Source organism: Procambarus clarkii, chromosome 30 (assembly GCF_040958095.1).
Source record: "Procambarus clarkii isolate CNS0578487 chromosome 30, FALCON_Pclarkii_2.0, whole genome shotgun sequence".
In the NCBI taxonomy this organism is placed as follows: domain Eukaryota; kingdom Metazoa; phylum Arthropoda; class Malacostraca; order Decapoda; family Cambaridae; genus Procambarus; species Procambarus clarkii.
Window position 1 is genome coordinate 37,583,554 of NC_091179.1, and position 18,273 is coordinate 37,601,826.

The 18,273-nt window shown below is 43.8% G+C and overlaps 1 long non-coding RNA gene across 1 annotated transcript in view; it reads left to right on the forward strand.

The window, feature by feature from the left end:
• The window catches only part of LOC123765535 (uncharacterized), a 45,325-nt gene extending 28,285 nt beyond the window's left edge, over positions 1 to 17,040 (forward strand). Inside the window, exon 3 of the long non-coding RNA XR_006773730.2 lies at positions 16,305 to 17,040. This is a non-coding gene — a long non-coding RNA (uncharacterized lncRNA). The remainder of the gene's footprint in view (positions 1 to 16,304) is intronic.
• Positions 17,041 to 18,273: the final 1,233 nt, after the last annotated feature.

Sequence of the window (18,273 nt, forward strand, 5' to 3'; positions counted from 1 at the left end):
GGTCTGATGATGCTGAGGAGCCTGGGTGGGCATCCGATATTGGGGAGGATCTTGAACAGGCCATCCCTGCTGACGAGGTCGAAGGCCTTCATCAGATCTATGAAGGCTACGAAGAGTGGCAGTTTCTGTTACTTGCATTTCTCCTGCAGTTGACTGAGGGAAAAGACCATGTCGATGGTGGACCTGTTAGCTCTGAATCCGCATTGTGATTCTGGATAGACTCCCTCTGCACGTACTTGGAGCCTCTTCAATGTGACTCGAGCAAACAGCTTTCCGACAATACTGAGGAGGGAAATTCCACAGTAATTGTTGCAGTCGCCCCTGTCACCTTTATTCTTATACTGCGTGACGATGTTAGCGTCCCTCATGTCCTGTGGCACCTCTCCTTCTTCCCAGCAGAGGCAGAGAATTTCATGCAGCTCCATGAGCAGGCTACCTTTGCAGAACTTCAAGGTTTCAGCAGGAATGCTGTCTTTTCCAGGAGCTTTGCCAGAAGCAAGGAAGTCTAGGGCCTCGCTGAGGCCCTAGCCTCAGGATTGATTCGCAGTTGAGCTCCATTAACACAGGTAGGCAATTAAGGGCGCTTAGGGCGTCTTCGGTGACCACATTTTCCCTGGCGTATTGCTCAGAGTAGTGCTCGACCCAGCGCTTCAGCTGCAGTGTCTGGTCCTGAATCACCTCGCCTGTGGCAGATTTCAGAGGAGCGCTCTTCTGGATTGGGCCGTGGGCCTGCTAGATGCCGTCATACATTCCCTTTACATAGCATCCGTTATGTAAAGCTATGTTTACATCCATGTATCCGCTACAGTCTGTATCTGGGAGCAGAGCTGGAGCCAATAGTTGTTGGCACATCGCCGGGTACTCTGCTGAACTATGCAGGGGACGGCCCGAAGGATCAGTAAGTTGCGTTGACTTGGGCAGGCTTCGTAGGCTGCCAAGGCGTTTCTCTTTTCTTCGTTGACAGGTGTCATCTCTTCCGAGTGAGTCTCGAACCAGTCTGCCGACCTGCTGGTCTTCTTGACAAAAGTGGATATGGAAGCGTTGAACACAGTGTCTCGGAAGTGCTCCCATTTTTTACAGGACGTGACCCCGGCTGGGCCAGGGAGGGAGGGCTTCCTCGAGCACACGTGCAAAATTTTCCACTTTGTCCTGGTTGTGGGTCTCTTGTAAGTGTCGATTCGAGGTCTGCCCTCCTTTTTTGACTGATGAATCTTCTTTGTTTGCATCTATATATATATATATATATATATATATATATATATATATATATATATATATATATATATATATATATATATATATATATATATATATATATATATATATATATATATATATATATATATATATATATATATATATATATATAGCCAGAATAATAGCCAGAATGCACATCTCAGCCTACTATGCAAGGCCCGATTTGCCTAATAATCCAAGTTTTCATGAATTAATTGTTTTTCGACCACCTAACCTACCTAACCTAACCTAACTTTTTTGGCTACCTAACCTAACCTATAAAGATAGGTTAGGTTAGGTAGGGTTGGTTAGGTTCGGTCATATATCTACGTTAATTTTAACTCCAATAAAAAAAATCAACTTATACATAATGAAATGAGTAGCTTTATCATTTCATAAGAAAAAAATAGAGAAAATATATTAATTCTGGAATACTTGGCTAATTAGGCAAATCGGGCCTTGCGTAGTAGGCTGAGAAGTGCGTTCTGGCTACTAGGTACGACATATATATATATATATATATATATATATATATATATATATATATATATATATATATATATATATATATATATATATATATATATATATATATATATATATATATATATATATATATATATTATTAAATATGACGCAAAAAGTAAGATTAATAATTCTAACACTAATTTTCTCGATGTTTCTTATGTTTCTTTTCACTGTTGATGGTAATTGAAAAATCAATTCTCCAAAATTCATTTTTATTTCTAGTCTGACGGGACACTTGAACACGTTTCGTAATAACTTATTACATTTTCAAAGACTTTTAGTTTGCACACACACACAACTATAACCTGCAAACACTAAACAGAGTTCTTACTATGCAATGATTTAAACAGCTTTCATCTTTCATTTTATACCCGCATTTTGGGTGAGGTGACATGTTACAACAGTTTTGGATGAGGTGAACAAAACTTTCAACACAGGATAGAACACGAAACAATGGGTATTGAAGGTAAGAATGGAAGTAACTGCAGAGGGCCTATTGGCCCATATTTCTTGATGTTTCTATATTAGAGAGGAGTCTTGAAGTGGGTAGAATATAGTTGTGCATTAATTGACTGTTGATTGCTGGTGTTGACTTCTTGATGTGTAATGCCTCGCAGATGTCAAGCCGCCTGCTATCGCTGTATCTATCGATGATTTCTGTGTTGTTTGCTAAGAATTTTCTGGTGATGGTTTGGTTGTGGGAAGAGATTATATGTTCCTTAATGGAGCCCTGTTGCTTATGCATCGTTAATCGCCTGGAAAAAGATGTTGTTGTCTTGCCTATATACTGAGTTTTTTGAGGCTTACAGTCCCCAAGAGGGCATTTGAAGGCATAGACGACGTTGGTCTCTTTTAAAACGTTCTGCTTTGTGTCTGGAGAGTTTCTCATGAGAAGGCTGGCCGTTTTTTTGGTTTTATAGTAAATTGTCAATTGTATTTTCTGATTTTTGTCTGTAGGGATAACGTTTCTATTAACAATATCTTTCAGGACCCTTTCCTCCATTTTATGAGCTGTGGAAAAGAAGTTCCTGTAAAATAGTCTAATAGGGGGTATATATATATATATATATATATATATATGACCGAATATATATATATATATATATATATATATATATATATATATGACCGAATATATATATATATATATATATATATATATATATATATATATATATATATATATATATATATATATATATATATATATATATATATATATATATATATATATATGACCGAAAAAGTAAGATTAATAATTCTAACACGAATTTTCTCTATCTTTCTTATGTTTCTTTTCACTGTTGATGGTAATTCAAAGATCAATTCTCCAAAATTCATTTTTATTTCTAGTCTGACGTGACACTTGAGCGCGTTTCGTAAAACTTATTACATTTTCAAAGACTTTAGTTTACAAACACACAACTGAAACTGAATAGGGCTTTGCACATCTTCGAGTTTATATCTACATTTCGGTGAGGTGGATGAGGTGAAAACGAACTTTCAACAATGGGTATTAAATGGGTATTAAATTCAAACACAAGACAGAACACGAAACAATGGGTATTAAATGGGTATTAAATTCAAACACATGACAGAACACGAAACAATGGGTATTGAATGAAAGTAATTGTAGAAAGCCTAATGGTCCATATTTCTTGATGCTGCTATATTGGAGCGGAGTCTTGAAATGGGTAGAATATAGTTGTGCATTAATTTTATATATATTAATATTATATATATATATATATATATATATATATATATATATATATATATATATATATATATATATATATATATATATATATATATATATATATTAATTCTATATATATTAATTCTAAATATGTGCATATATTCTACCCACTTCAAGACTCCGCTCCAATATAGCAGCATCAAGATATATGGACCAATAGGCTTTCTACAATTACTTCCATTTAATGCCCATTGTTTCGTGTTCTGTCATGTGTTTGAATTTAATACCCATTTAATACCCATTGTTTCGTGTTCTGTCTTGTGTTTGAATTTAATACCCATTGTTGAAAGTTCGTTTTCACCTCATCCACCTCACCCAAATGTAGATATAAACTCGAAGATGTGCAAAGCCCTATTCAGTTTCAGTTGTGTGTTTGTAAACTAAAGTCTTTGATAATGTAATAAGTTTTACGAAACACGCTCAAGTGTCGCGTCAGACTAGAAATAAAAATGAATTTTGGAGAATTGATCTTTGAATTACCATCAACAGTGAAAAGAAACATAAGAAAGATAGAGAAAATTCGTGTTAGAAATATTAATCTTACTTTTTCGGTCATATTTAATAATACATGCTACAGGGAAGACTGCTACCAAAATATACTAATATATATATATATATATATATATATATATATATATATATATATATATATATATATATATATATATATATATTTATATATATATATATATATATATATATATATATATATATATATATATATATATATATATATATATATATATATATATATATATATATATATGCGCAATTGACGATCACAAAACACTGATCATTTTATGCAGAAAATCCACAGAGAAATATGAAATGAGGTGAACGTTTCGGCTTGTTAAAGCCTTTGTCAACACCAGACTGACCCAAGTCTGGTGTTGACAAAGGCTTTAACATGCCGAAACGTTCACCTCATTTCATATTTCTCTGTGGATTTTCCACACACACATATATATATATATATATATATATATATATATATATATATATATATATATATATATATATATATATATATATAACTGAAAACTCACACCCCAGAAGTGACTCGAACCCATACTCCCAGGAGCCATGCAACTGGTATGTACAAGACGCCTTAACCACTTGACCATCACGACCGGACAAAATGAGGTGATAGCCAAGGCTATTTGAACCACCCCACCGCCGGCACTCGGATAGTAATCTTGGGCATAGCATTTTACCAAATCACCTCATTCTTTGGGGCACACGTGAGGAACACAAATGCGAACAAGCCTGAATGGTCCCCAGGACAATATGCAACTGAAAACTCACACCCCAGAAGTGACTCGAACCCATACTCCCAGGAGCCATGCAACTGGTATGTACAAGACGCCTTAATCCACTTGACCATCACGACCGGACAAAATGAGGTGATAGCCAAGGCTATTTGAACCACCCCACCGCCGGCACTCGGATAGTAATCTTGGGCATAGCATTTTACCAAATCACCTCATTCTTTGGGGCACACGTGAGGAACACAAATGCGAACAAGCCTGAATGGTCCCCAGGACAATATGCAACTGAAAACTCACACCCCAGAAGTGACTCGAACCCATACTCCCAGGAGCCATGCAACTGGTATGTACAAGACGCCTTAATCCACTTGACCATCACGACCGGACAAAATGAGGTGATAGCCAAGGCTATTTGAACCACCCCACCGCCGGCACTCGGATAGTAATCTTGGGCATAGCATTTTACCAAATCACCTCATTCTTTGGGGCACACGTGAGGAACACAAATGCGAACAAGCCTGAATGGTCCCCAGGACAATATGCAACTGAAAACTCACACCCCAGAAGTGACTCGAACCCATACTCCCAGGCTCCTGGGAGTATGGGTTCGAGTCACTTCTGGGGTGTGAGTTTTCAGTTGCATATTGTCCTGGGGACCATTCAGGCTTGTTCGCATTTGTGTTCCTCACGTGTGCCCCAAAGAATGAGGTGATTTGGTAAAATGCTATGCCCAAGATTACTATCCGAGTGCCGGCGGTGGGGTGGTTCAAATAGCCTTGGCTATCACCTCATTTTGTCCGGTCGTGATGGTCAAGTGGATTAAGGCGTCTTGTACATACCAGTTGCATGGCTCCTGGGAGTATGGGTTCGAGTCACTTCTGGGGTGTGAGTTTTCAGTTGCATATTGTCCTGGGGACCATTCAGGCTTGTTCGCATTTGTGTTCCTCACGTGTGCCCCAAAGAATGAGGTGATTTGGTAAAATGCTATGCCCAAGATTACTATCCGAGTGCCGGCGGTGGGGTGGTTCAAATAGCCTTGGCTATCACCTCATTTTGTCCGGTCGTGATGGTCAAGTGGATTAAGGCGTCTTGTACATACCAGTTGCATGGCTCCTGGGAGTATGGGTTCGAGTCACTTCTGGGGTGTGAGTTTTCAGTTGCATATTGTCCTGGGGACCATTCAGGCTTGTTCGCATTTGTGTTCCTCACGTGTGCCCCAAAGAATGAGGTGATTTGGTAAAATGCTATGCCCAAGATTACTATCCGAGTGCCGGCGGTGGGGTGGTTCAAATAGCCTTGGCTATCACCTCATTTTGTCCGGTCGTGATGGTCAAGTGGATTAAGGCGTCTTGTACATACCAGTTGCATGGCTCCTGGGAGTATGGGTTCGAGTCACTTCTGGGGTGTGAGTTTTCAGTTGCATATTGTCCTGGGGACCATTCAGGCTTGTTCGCATTTGTGTTCCTCACGTGTGCCCCAAAGAATGAGGTGATTTGGTAAAATGCTATGCCCAAGATTACTATCCGAGTGCCGGCGGTGGGGTGGTTCAAATAGCCTTGGCTATCACCTCATTTTGTCCGGTCGTGATGGTCAAGTGGATTAAGGCGTCTTGTACATACCAGTTGCATGGCTCCTGGGAGTATGGGTTCGAGTCACTTCTGGGGTGTGAGTTTTCAGTTGCATATTGTCCTGGGGACCATTCAGGCTTGTTCGCATTTGTGTTCCTCACGTGTGCCCCAAAGAATGAGGTGATTTGGTAAAATGCTATGCCCAAGATTACTATCCGAGTGCCGGCGGTGGGGTGGTTCAAATAGCCTTGGCTATCACCTCATTTTGTCCGGTCGTGATGGTCAAGTGGATTAAGGCGTCTTGTACATACCAGTTGCATGGCTCCTGGGAGTATGGGTTCGAGTCACTTCTGGGGTGTGAGTTTTCAGTTGCATATTGTCCTGGGGACCATTCAGGCTTGTTCGCATTTGTGTTCCTCACGTGTGCCCCAAAGAATGAGGTGATTTGGTAAAATGCTATGCCCAAGATTACTATCCGAGTGCCGGCGGTGGGGTGGTTCAAATAGCCTTGGCTATCACCTCATTTTGTCCGGTCGTGATGGTCAAGTGGATTAAGGCGTCTTGTACATACCAGTTGCATGGCTCCTGGGAGTATGGGTTCGAGTCACTTCTGGGGTGTGAGTTTTCAGTTGCATATTGTCCTGGGGACCATTCAGGCTTGTTCGCATTTGTGTTCCTCACGTGTGCCCCAAAGAATGAGGTGATTTGGTAAAATGCTATGCCCAAGATTACTATCCGAGTGCCGGCGGTGGGGTGGTTCAAATAGCCTTGGCTATCACCTCATTTTGTCCGGTCGTGATGGTCAAGTGGATTAAGGCGTCTTGTACATACCAGTTGCATGGCTCCTGGGAGTATGGGTTCGAGTCACTTCTGGGGTGTGAGTTTTCAGTTGCATATTGTCCTGGGGACCATTCAGGCTTGTTCGCATTTGTGTTCCTCACGTGTGCCCCAAAGAATGAGGTGATTTGGTAAAATGCTATGCCCAAGATTACTATCCGAGTGCCGGCGGTGGGGTGGTTCAAATAGCCTTGGCTATCACCTCATTTTGTCCGGTCGTGATGGTCAAGTGGATTAAGGCGTCTTGTACATACCAGTTGCATGGCTCCTGGGAGTATGGGTTCGAGTCACTTCTGGGGTGTGAGTTTTCAGTTGCATATTGTCCTGGGGACCATTCAGGCTTGTTCGCATTTGTGTTCCTCACGTGTGCCCCAAAGAATGAGGTGATTTGGTAAAATGCTATGCCCAAGATTACTATCCGAGTGCCGGCGGTGGGGTGGTTCAAATAGCCTTGGCTATCACCTCATTTTGTCCGGTCGTGATGGTCAAGTGGATTAAGGCGTCTTGTACATACCAGTTGCATGGCTCCTGGGAGTATGGGTTCGAGTCACTTCTGGGGTGTGAGTTTTCAGTTACATATTGTCCTGGGGACCATTCAGGCTTTTTCGCATTTGTGTTCCTCACGTGTGCCCCAAAGAATGAGGTGATTTGGTAAAATGCTATGCCCAAGATTACTATCCGAGTGCCGGCGGTGGGGTGGTTCAAATAGCCTTGGCTATCACCTCATTTTGTCCGGTCATGATGGTCAAGTGGATTAAGGCGTCTTGTACATACCAGTTGCATGGCTCCTGGGAGTATGGGTTCGAGTCACTTCTGGGGTGTGAGTTTTCAGTTGCATATTGTCCTGGGGACCATTCAGGCTTGTTCGCATTTGTGTTCCTCACGTGTGCCCCAAAGAATGAGGTGATTTGGTAAAATACTATGCCCAAGATTACTATCCGAGTGCCGGCGGTGGGGTGGTTCAAATAGCCTTGGCTATCACCTCATTTTGTCCGGTCGTGATGGTCAAGTGGATTAAGGCGTCTTGTACATACCAGTTGCATGGCTCCTGGGAGTATGGGTTCGAGTCACTTCTGGGGTGTGAGTTTTCAGTTGCATATTGTCCTGGGGACCATTCAGGCTTGTTCGCATTTGTGTTCCTCACGTGTGCCCCAAAGAATGAGGTGATTTGGTAAAATGCTATGCCCAAGATTACTATCCGAGTGCCGGCGGTGGGGTGGTTCAAATAGCCTTGGCTATCACCTCATTTTGTCCGGTCGTGATGGTCAAGTGGATTAAGGCGTCTTGTACATACCAGTTGCATGGCTCCTGGGAGTATGGGTTCGAGTCACTTCTGGGGTGTGAGTTTTCAGTTGCATATTGTCCTGGGGACCATTCAGGCTTGTTCGCATTTGTTCCTCACGTGTGCCCCAAAGAATGAGGTGATTTGGTAAAATGCTATGCCCAAGATTACTATCCGAGTGCCGGCGGTGGGGTGGTTCAAATAGCCTTGGCTATCACCTCATTTTGTCCGGTCGTGATGGTCAAGTGGATTAAGGCGTCTTGTACATACCAGTTGCATGGCTCCTGGGAGTATGGGTTCGAGTCACTTCTGGGGTGTGAGTTTTCAGTTGCATATTGTCCTGGGGACCATTCAGGCTTGTTCGCATTTGTGTTCCTCACGTGTGCCCCAAAGAATGAGGTGATTTGGTAAAATGCTATGCCCAAGATTACTATCCGAGTGCCGGCGGTGGGGTGGTTCAAATAGCCTTGGCTATCACCTCATTTTGTCCGGTCGTGATGGTCAAGTGGATTAAGGCGTCTTGTACATACCAGTTGCATGGCTCCTGGGAGTATGGGTTCGAGTCACTTCTGGGGTGTGAGTTTTCAGTTGCATATTGTCCTGGGGACCATTCAGGCTTGTTCGCATATATATATATATATATATATATATATATATATATATATATATATATATATATATATACATTGGTAGCAGTCTTTCTTGTAAACATATGATGGGTATGGAGTCCACTAATACCCATAGGATAGGTATGGGGTCCACCACACCCACAAGATGGGTATGGGGTCCATTACCATCCACAAGATGGGTATGGGATCCACTACCACCCACAAGATGGGTTTGGGGTCCACTAGCACCCACAAGATGGGTATGGGGTCCACTAGCACCCCACAAGATGGGTATGGGGTCCACTACCACCCACAAGATGGGTATGGGGTCCACTACCACACACAAGATGGGTATGGGGTCCACTGCCATCCACAAGATGGGTATTGGGTCCATTACCATCCACAAGATGGGTATAGGGTCCATTACCACCCACAAGATGGGTATGGGTCCATTACCACCCACAAGATTGTTATGGGGTCCACTACCACCCACAAGATGGGTATGGGGTCAACTACCTCCCACAAGATGGGTATGGGGTCCATTACCACCCACAAGATGGGTATGGGGTCCACTACCACCCACAAGATGGGTATGGGGTCAACTACCACCCACAAGATGGGTATGGGGTCCATTACCACCCACAAGATGGGTATGGGGTCAACTACCACCCACAAGATGGGTATGGGGTCCATTACCACCCACAAGATGGGTATGGGGTCCACTACCACCCACAAGATGGGTATAGGGTCCACTACCACCTACTAGACGGGTAACAAAGTTAGCAGTTTATGAAACAGATTGACAAATTTTAAGTTCCAAGTTTATACAATATTGTGAAATTGAGAGTCAGTGTAGTAACATAAATTGTAAATCATAAATAATGTTAGTTAAGAATCTGGTGCATGTGTGTGTGGGGGTGGGGGGGGGGGTTGGAAGGGGGCCGATACCCTTGATAAGCGAGGGTGGCAGGTAACCTTAGACGTTCTGCGGTCAACGTGGCGGGTGGAAGGGTCAAACCCACTCTCCAAAATCCGGGCATAGTACCAGTAGACTCCACAACAACACTCTCCCAGCCTCCAGCTGATGCATGAAGATGCCTCATCTAACCTCACTTATGTCACACATTAACCTACAGTTCCTGTGATATTTAAACTCCTCATCACAGTGGCGTCTCACCAATATAAACTGTATTTGATTTTGTTCCGAAATAGCAATATGCTGACTGGACGTATATGTAAGTATGTATGTATGTATGTATGTATGTATGTATGTATGTGTGTGTGTGTGTGTGTGTGTGTGTGTGTGTGTGTGTGTGTGTGTGTGTGTGTGTGCGTGTGTGTGTGTGTGTGTATATGTGTGTGTGTGTGTGTGTGTGTGTGTATTCCCAATCACGTTAAAGACTGCCCCTCTATCATCCAATTTAAGAAAAAAACAACTAAGTACTATATAATCAACTCTTTGTAACTGGATGTAAATGTATGTATGTATGTATGTATGTATGTATGTATGTATGTATGTATGTATGTATGTATGTATGTATGTATGTATGTATGTATGTATGTATTAGGGAGAAGGGGCGAGAGCGTGCCTCTCGCGCCTTAAAACCAGCTGCTCTGGGTAGATGGGACTCGATAGCCTGGGAAGGCAGCCCATCTAGGGGAAGGAAAACCTTGATTTTAAACCTCCGCTGCCTTGCGGCCATACCCCTTTTTTGGGAAAGGCTTCAGGAGTCTACCTCGAGGAAAAATTCGGAGTTGGAGCCCCTAAGGCACTTCGTTGTTGACGTCCACCTCGTTCTGGCAGCTCGTGCGACGTTGCTGGAACCATGTGTATTGGCATTTGCCTTTCTATTGGATAATTTCAGCAACGTGGAGAGGGGGGGGGGGGGGAACCTGCTGCAAGGGTAACAGCTTCTCCTCCATATCTACCTACCCAGGTTTTGCGCCCTGGAGAGGGCACTCCAGCTTCGCCTCACAGCGTCGAACCAACACGGAAAGCGACAGTCTACCGGTTTTAAGTCTTCTGCTCGATTGGCGAAGAGTGTGACGCCAGGGGTTGCTTCCGATGGTGGGAGGGGTCATCGCGCCCCAATGGGCAGCTACCGCCCTCCTCAAGCTGGGCAAAACCTAGCCAATAAGGTGTTGCCTCCCCACGGTCCGTTAACCTCACTGGGTGCGTGGGGTTTAGGGTGAAAACCGACAAGCGGCCCGACAACTTGGCACCAAGCAATACCAAACCAAAGAAGAAAATATCAACTGCCCTAAAGCTGGGCACATGGAACATCAGGACACTGACACCAGGTTTCTCTAGCGACCTGCAAGAAATCAATGACGCCCGAAAAACAGCAATCATCGATAGGAAGCTGATCAAACTGCTGATGGATATTGTTTCTCTCCACGAGACCAGGCTCCCTGGATCAGGATCTGTGAGAGAGAGGACCTTCTCTTTCTTCTGGCAAGGAAAACCACCTGATGAGACCAGAGAACATGGTGTGGGATTTGCTGTCAGGAATGCACTGTTGGGGCACATTATGCCACCGATGGGGGAAACCGAACGAATTCTGTCTCTGCAACTACACTCCCAAACAGGACCAGTCAATGTAAGTAGTGAATATGCACCAACCCTGACTTCTCCAGCAGAGACAAAGGGAAAATTCTACGATGACCTCAACAGAATCATAGCGAGAATCCCTGTAAAGGAGCCATTGTTCATCCTCGGCGACTTCAACGCCAGAGTGGGTGCCGAGCACAACATTTGGCCCACTTGCCTGGGTCAATTTGGCATAGGAAGGATGAATGAGAATGGGCAACGTCTGCTAGAACTCTGCTGCCTTCATGGTCTTTGTGTCATCAACACGTTCTTCGGCACAAAGCCTCAACACCGAGTATCTTGGAGACACCCCAGATCCAAGCACTGGCACCAGCTTGACCTGATTCTTACCAGGCGTGCAAGTCTACCCAGCGTCAAGATTACGCGTAGCTACCAGAGTGCTGTCTGTGACACCGACCACTCCCTGGTATATAGCAGGGTCAAGATACAACCAAAGAAGATTCATCACTCGAAAAGGGCGGGCAGACCTCGCATCGACACCACCAAGACCCGCAACCAGGACAAGGTGGAAGATTTTGCACGCGTGCTCGAGGAAGCTCTTCCTGACCCAGCCGGGGTCACTGCCTGTAAAAGATGGGAGCACTTCAGAGACGCTGTATTCAACGCTGCCATTTCCACTTTTGGCAAGAAGACCAGCAGGTCGGCAGACTGGTTCGAGGCTCACTCGGAAGAGATGACACCTGTCATCGAGCAGAAGAGAAACGACTTGGCAGCCTACAAAGCCTGCCCAAGTCAGCGCAACTTACAGATCCTTCGGGCCGTCTGCTGCAAAGTGCAGCAGAGCGCCAGGCAGTGTGCCAACAACTATTGGCTAAAGCTCTGTTCCCAGATACAAACTGCAGCGGACACAGGCAATGTAAGGGGAATGTATGACGGCATCAAGCAGGCCCTCGGCCCAATCCAGAGGAAGACCGCCCCTCTGAAATCTGCCACTGGCGAGGTGATTCAGGACCAGACACTGCAGGTGAAGCGCTGGGTCGAGCACTACTCTGAGCTATACGCCAGGGACAATGTGGTCACCGAAGACGCCCTGAGCGCCATTGAGTGTCTGCCTGTGTTAATGGAGTTCGACAGCGAGCCGACCCTCGAAGAACTCGGCGATGCCCTAGACTCCCTTGCTTCTGGTAAAGCTCCTGGCAAAGATGCCATTCTTGCTGAGACCTTGAAGTGTTGCAGAGGTAGCCTGCTCATGGAGCTGCATGAAATTCTCTGCCTGTGCTGGGAAGAAGGAGAGGTGCCACAGGACATGAGGGATGCCAACATCGTCACGCTGTATAAGAATAAAGGTGACAGGGGAGACTGCAACAACTACCGTGGAATCTCCCTCCTCAGTATTGTCGGAAAGCTGTTTGCTCGAGTAGCATTGAATAGGCTCCAAGTACTTGCAGAGAGAGTCTATCCAGAATCACAATGCGGATTCAGAGCTGACAGGTCCACCATCGACATGGTCTTTTCCCTCAGACAAATGCAGGAGAAATGCAGGGAACAGAAGCAGCCACTCTTCGTAGCCTTCATAGATCTGACGAAGGCCTTCGACTTCGTCAGCAGGGATGGCCTGTTCAAGATCCTCCCCAAAATCGGATGCCCAACTAGGCTCCTCAGCATCATCAGATCTTTCTATGAGAACAAGAGGGGCACCGTGGTCTTTGATGGCCTAACAACAGACGCCTTTGACATCCGAAGTGGAGTAAAGCAGGGCTGCATACTGGCTACAACCTTATTCGGGATTTTCTTCGCAGTTATGCTGCGGCATGCCTTTGGATCTGTCACGGAAGGCATTTACCTCCGGACCAGGTCGGATGGAAAGCTCTTTAACCTCGCCAGACTGAGTACTAAGACAAAGGTTCGGCTGAGGTGTCTGCGCGACTTCCTTTTTGCCGACGACGCAGCGGTCACTGCCCACTCAGCCGAAGATCTCCAACGGCTCATGACCCGCTTCAGTGAGGCCTCTCAGGCTTTCGGACTCACCATCAGCCTGAAGAAAACACAAGTCATGGGACAAGGAGTGGACTCCCCACCTGACATCAGCATCTCCGATTCCAAACTGGAAGTCGTTCACGACTTTGTGTACCTGGGCTCCACAATCTCTGACTCCCTCTCTCTTGGTACGGAGCTAAAGAAACGCATCGGTAAGGCATCTACAACCATGTCCAGACTGACAAAGAGAGTGTGGGCTAACAATAGGCTAACTGAGTATATTAAGATTCAGGTTTACAGAGTCTGTGTCCTGAGCACTTATCTTTTTGGCAGTGAGTCTTGGACACTCCGCTCCTGTCAGGAAAGACGGCTGAATGCCTACCACATGCGCTGCCTTCAACACATCTTGGACATCACCTGGCAGGACAAGGTGACAAACAACAACGTCTTGAGGAGAGCAAGAATCACTAGCATGTACACAATGCTGAAACAGAGACGAATGCGCTGGCTCGGGCACGTTGTGCGAATGGGCCATGGCAGGATCCCCAAGGATCTCCTGTATGGAGAGCTGATGCAGGGAAAGCGTCCAACAGGCAAGCCCCAGCTTCGGTAAAAAGACGCATGCAAGAGGGACCTGAAAGCCATGGACGTCGATCTTGCTATATGGGAGACACTGGCTGCAGACCGATCAGCCTGGAGGCAGTCTGTTCAAAGAGGTCTCTCCAAGTTCGAGGAGTCACTTGCCAAGGAATCGGAGGCAAAGAGACAGAGAAGGAAAGCCGGTAGCCAGGAAGACAGACCAGAATCGGACATCGTTTGTGCTTGGTGTGGGATGGACTGCCACTCTCGGATTGGCCTCATCAGTCACACCAGACGCTGCACCAGGATTGACAACTAGGGCGCAACTCCATAGTCTCCCGAGACTGAATGTTGCCTACTACTACTACTATGTATGTATGTATGTATGCATGCATGTTTTGTCGTGACGCTGAACCCCGGTTCATTCCGAACACAGTGATTACACAACACATAACACCTTTCCTCAGCAACCGTTTCTACCACCGTGTACTTATACAGACACCTGACCCTTGAGGCGTACCACTAGGTTTGTAAAGGAACACAATGAGGGGACATATGGAAGGTATTTAAAGGCCGTCGGGTTTTCTCATTTAATTACAAAGAATGGACTCTGACAAATAATAACATATTAACATACTCTATTTAGTTAAATTAACTCCCAATACCCATAATCACTTGACCTCCGTGGTTACCACCTACACTCGTAACTTCCGCCCTAATAAGTCCCTAATATTGAATGATTACTACAACACTCCACACCCGGTTAGTCTTACATTCAATCCTCACATACTGCAGACTTAACTTGGTCACTAAGATCACATCAGGCTCTCACGTAGCTGTCTGCTACACTTCGTTGCTGGAACAGACGGAGACTCGGAGGACTTGCCAGTTCCACTCCCACAACTAGACTGTCTTCAGCCAGCCATGGGCTCAAACATTTCACCCCGCCTCTCAAGGAAGGTATAATCTGATTAACTTAAGCGAATTAAGGCGTCCTGTACATACCTGTTGCGTTGCTCCTGGCAGTATGGGTTTGAGTCACTTCTGGGGTGTGAGTTTTCAGTTGCACATAGTTCTGGAAACCATTCAGGCTTGTTCGCATTTGTGTTCCTCACGTGTGCCCCAAAGAATGAGGTGATTTGATGAAATGCTATGCCCAAGATTACCATTCGAGTGCCGGCGGGGAAGTGGTTCAAATAGCTTCGGCTATCTTTTCCTTATGGTAGGTCATGATGGTCAAGCGGATTAAGGCGTCCTGTACATACCAGTTGCGTTGCTCCTAGCAATATGGGTTCGAGTCACTTCTGAGGTGTGAGTTTTCAGTTGCATATAGTCCTGGGGACCATTCAGGCTTGTTTGCATTTGTGTTCCTCACGTGTGCCCCAAAGAATGAGGTGATTTGATAAAATGCTATGCCCAAGATTACCATCCGAGTGACGGCGGGGAAGTGGTTCAAATAGCTTCGTCTGTCACGTCCTTATGTCCGGTCGTGATGGTCAAGCGGATTAAGGCGTCCTGTACATACCAGTTGCGTTGCTCCTGGCAGTATATGTTTGAGTCACTTCTGGGGTGTGAGTTTTCAGTTGCATATAGTCCTGGGGACCAGTCAGGCTTGTTTGCACAGACACACACACACATATATATATATATATATATATATATATATATATATATATATATATATATATATATATATATATATATATATATATATATATATATATATATATATATAAAGGATGATTTCAAGTTTATCATTATGGAGAGGGACATTAGGCTGATATTTCCTTCCACTTAGACTTTGTGACTTTATACTATTCCAAGTTCTACTTAATCTTCCTGACATAGCAGTGTGTTCTGATGATTAGTTTATGCTCACCTTTGCTTGTTTTCACAGTTATTTTATTTAAGTTAGTCAATGATTGTGAACTGTCAGTCTGAGTCACTGAGTCGTCATTGTTGTCAGCAATACTTGATTTTTTAAATTATTTTTGCAAAAATTGCAGGTAAAATTCACGAAAATGTATTTATCAGTCTGCAATAATTGGATTTATTCTTTGCATATTTGTAGAAGCTTTGCTTAAGACTGTTGACTGCCATTTGTCTTTCAGATTATTGCTGGTTGAAGTATGATACTCACCTCACCGTAAGTTACACACCATATGTAGAAGTCAACACCTTCTACTGGTTCACACAATGTAACTGATGCAGAGGTCAGCCTACTCCTCACAATGGGCCAGGACGCATGTCATCACCGCTAATGTATCAACCTTGCCACCCACCCTTCACACACTCATACAGTGATGTTTACGTCAGCCGAGAGACACATAAGTCTAAACTAAAGCATACGTTGATTGCCAAAAGTTTATATCCTTAAGAGACACATATGAAATGATTGACTGACGTCCAATTGCAAAAATTACTGCGGAGGAAGACGTCTGGGAACTATGAATCCATGCAGAGAACATTTTTGCATATTCCACAACTAGCTCATTCATGTGAAGCTGATAAACTGAGAACCACTCAACAAAATGAATAGAGAGCGTACTAGGATGATGCTTACAGTGCAATGAAAATGCTGGAAAATTTGTTCCATCATTTGCTTCGCTGTGAAATTAAGAGTTGGTGTGTTGTTAGTCTTCTTGATCATCACGAAAATTTGCCTTCAAACTAATTAATTAGCTCTCAGTCTGTCTGTTTGTCTATCTGTCTGTCTATATGTCTGTCTGTCTGCCTGTACTAGACCCACTTACCCTAGGGGTATACTCGACCCACTCACCAGGGGGTCTACTCGACCCACTCACCAGGGGGATCTACTCGACCCATTCACCAGGGGGGGGGGGTGTACTCGACCCGCTCACCGGGGGTGTGGTGAATTCACTTGTGAGATTCATATTTATTTAATTTATTTCAATTTACTGTGTACAGTAATTTATATTTTACATTAATTTATATAGTAATTTTTATTTACATTAATTTATATTTTCGGTAGCAAACTGTTTGTTGCTTGAAGTGGACTGTATTTTTTAAAATGTCTCACAAATCACTTTCCTCACTCATTCTGGGGGGTTCTTAGTTTATATGTAGTTAATCAAAATTATTGATTAGTAGACATTCACTACAGTATTAGACTACATATTATTAACTAAAATGGGATTATCTTAACTAAAATTATCTTATTGTTGTTATTTCCTACACAACCAGTATGAACACGAATGATTAAACCTGTCGATACACTGTGGGTGTGGCTGGCTCCCAACTTATGTACTGGTGAACTAGGTAACTAGTGTTAATTCTTGTTCCTCTTCTGTTCCACGAGTCAAAGGGCACTCACAAATAAAAGCATTAAGCCTAATATGACAGCTATATCAGGGGGAAACATTGGTATATTGATTATGAGATAAGGACCAAGGAATATTTACCTTGTTTTTGTGTCTCATTTGCATTCTAACCGGCTCACCGTATAAGTACCTATAATATTTCAGATTAGGAATGAAACAGCTAATAAACAAGTTTCGGAAAGAACACCTCCCTTACTGTAGACGATGCATGTTCATAACGGGATGGTTTAGTCTTGTAACACTGGTGTCCAAGGAAAATTTCTGTGGAACTTGAAGTGAGCTCCACTCGAGACTTTGTTGATAAATTTACTGCCTGCCTAAGGCCAGCCTCCCATTGACGCATCCTGGTTCTCTTATCCCGATGTCAAAAGTGGTTAAATGGCCTACATTTACTGTAGGTATTTTTGGTACTACAGTTTGGTTCTGATAATTTATTTGATTCATGGGAAATGTTGTTATGATGTTTACAGTCCAGAGACTGCTGTATTAAGAATAATTCCCAACAGAATTAGCTGGTGAATTTCATAGCAACATGGCAATGATATCCCCCGTTTTCTATTGAGGAAAATTCCACTGTGCTTCATTTGATATGAGTTAATTTATTTATACAATCCAGCAGCTATTATCTGCCTTTTGTATTAAATATAAGTAAATGGTGTTGGGTTTTACGACATAATTCCCCGAGGACCGAACACAGGCTGAAGTCCATTACTTAGGACTGACGAGCACCGATACTCCT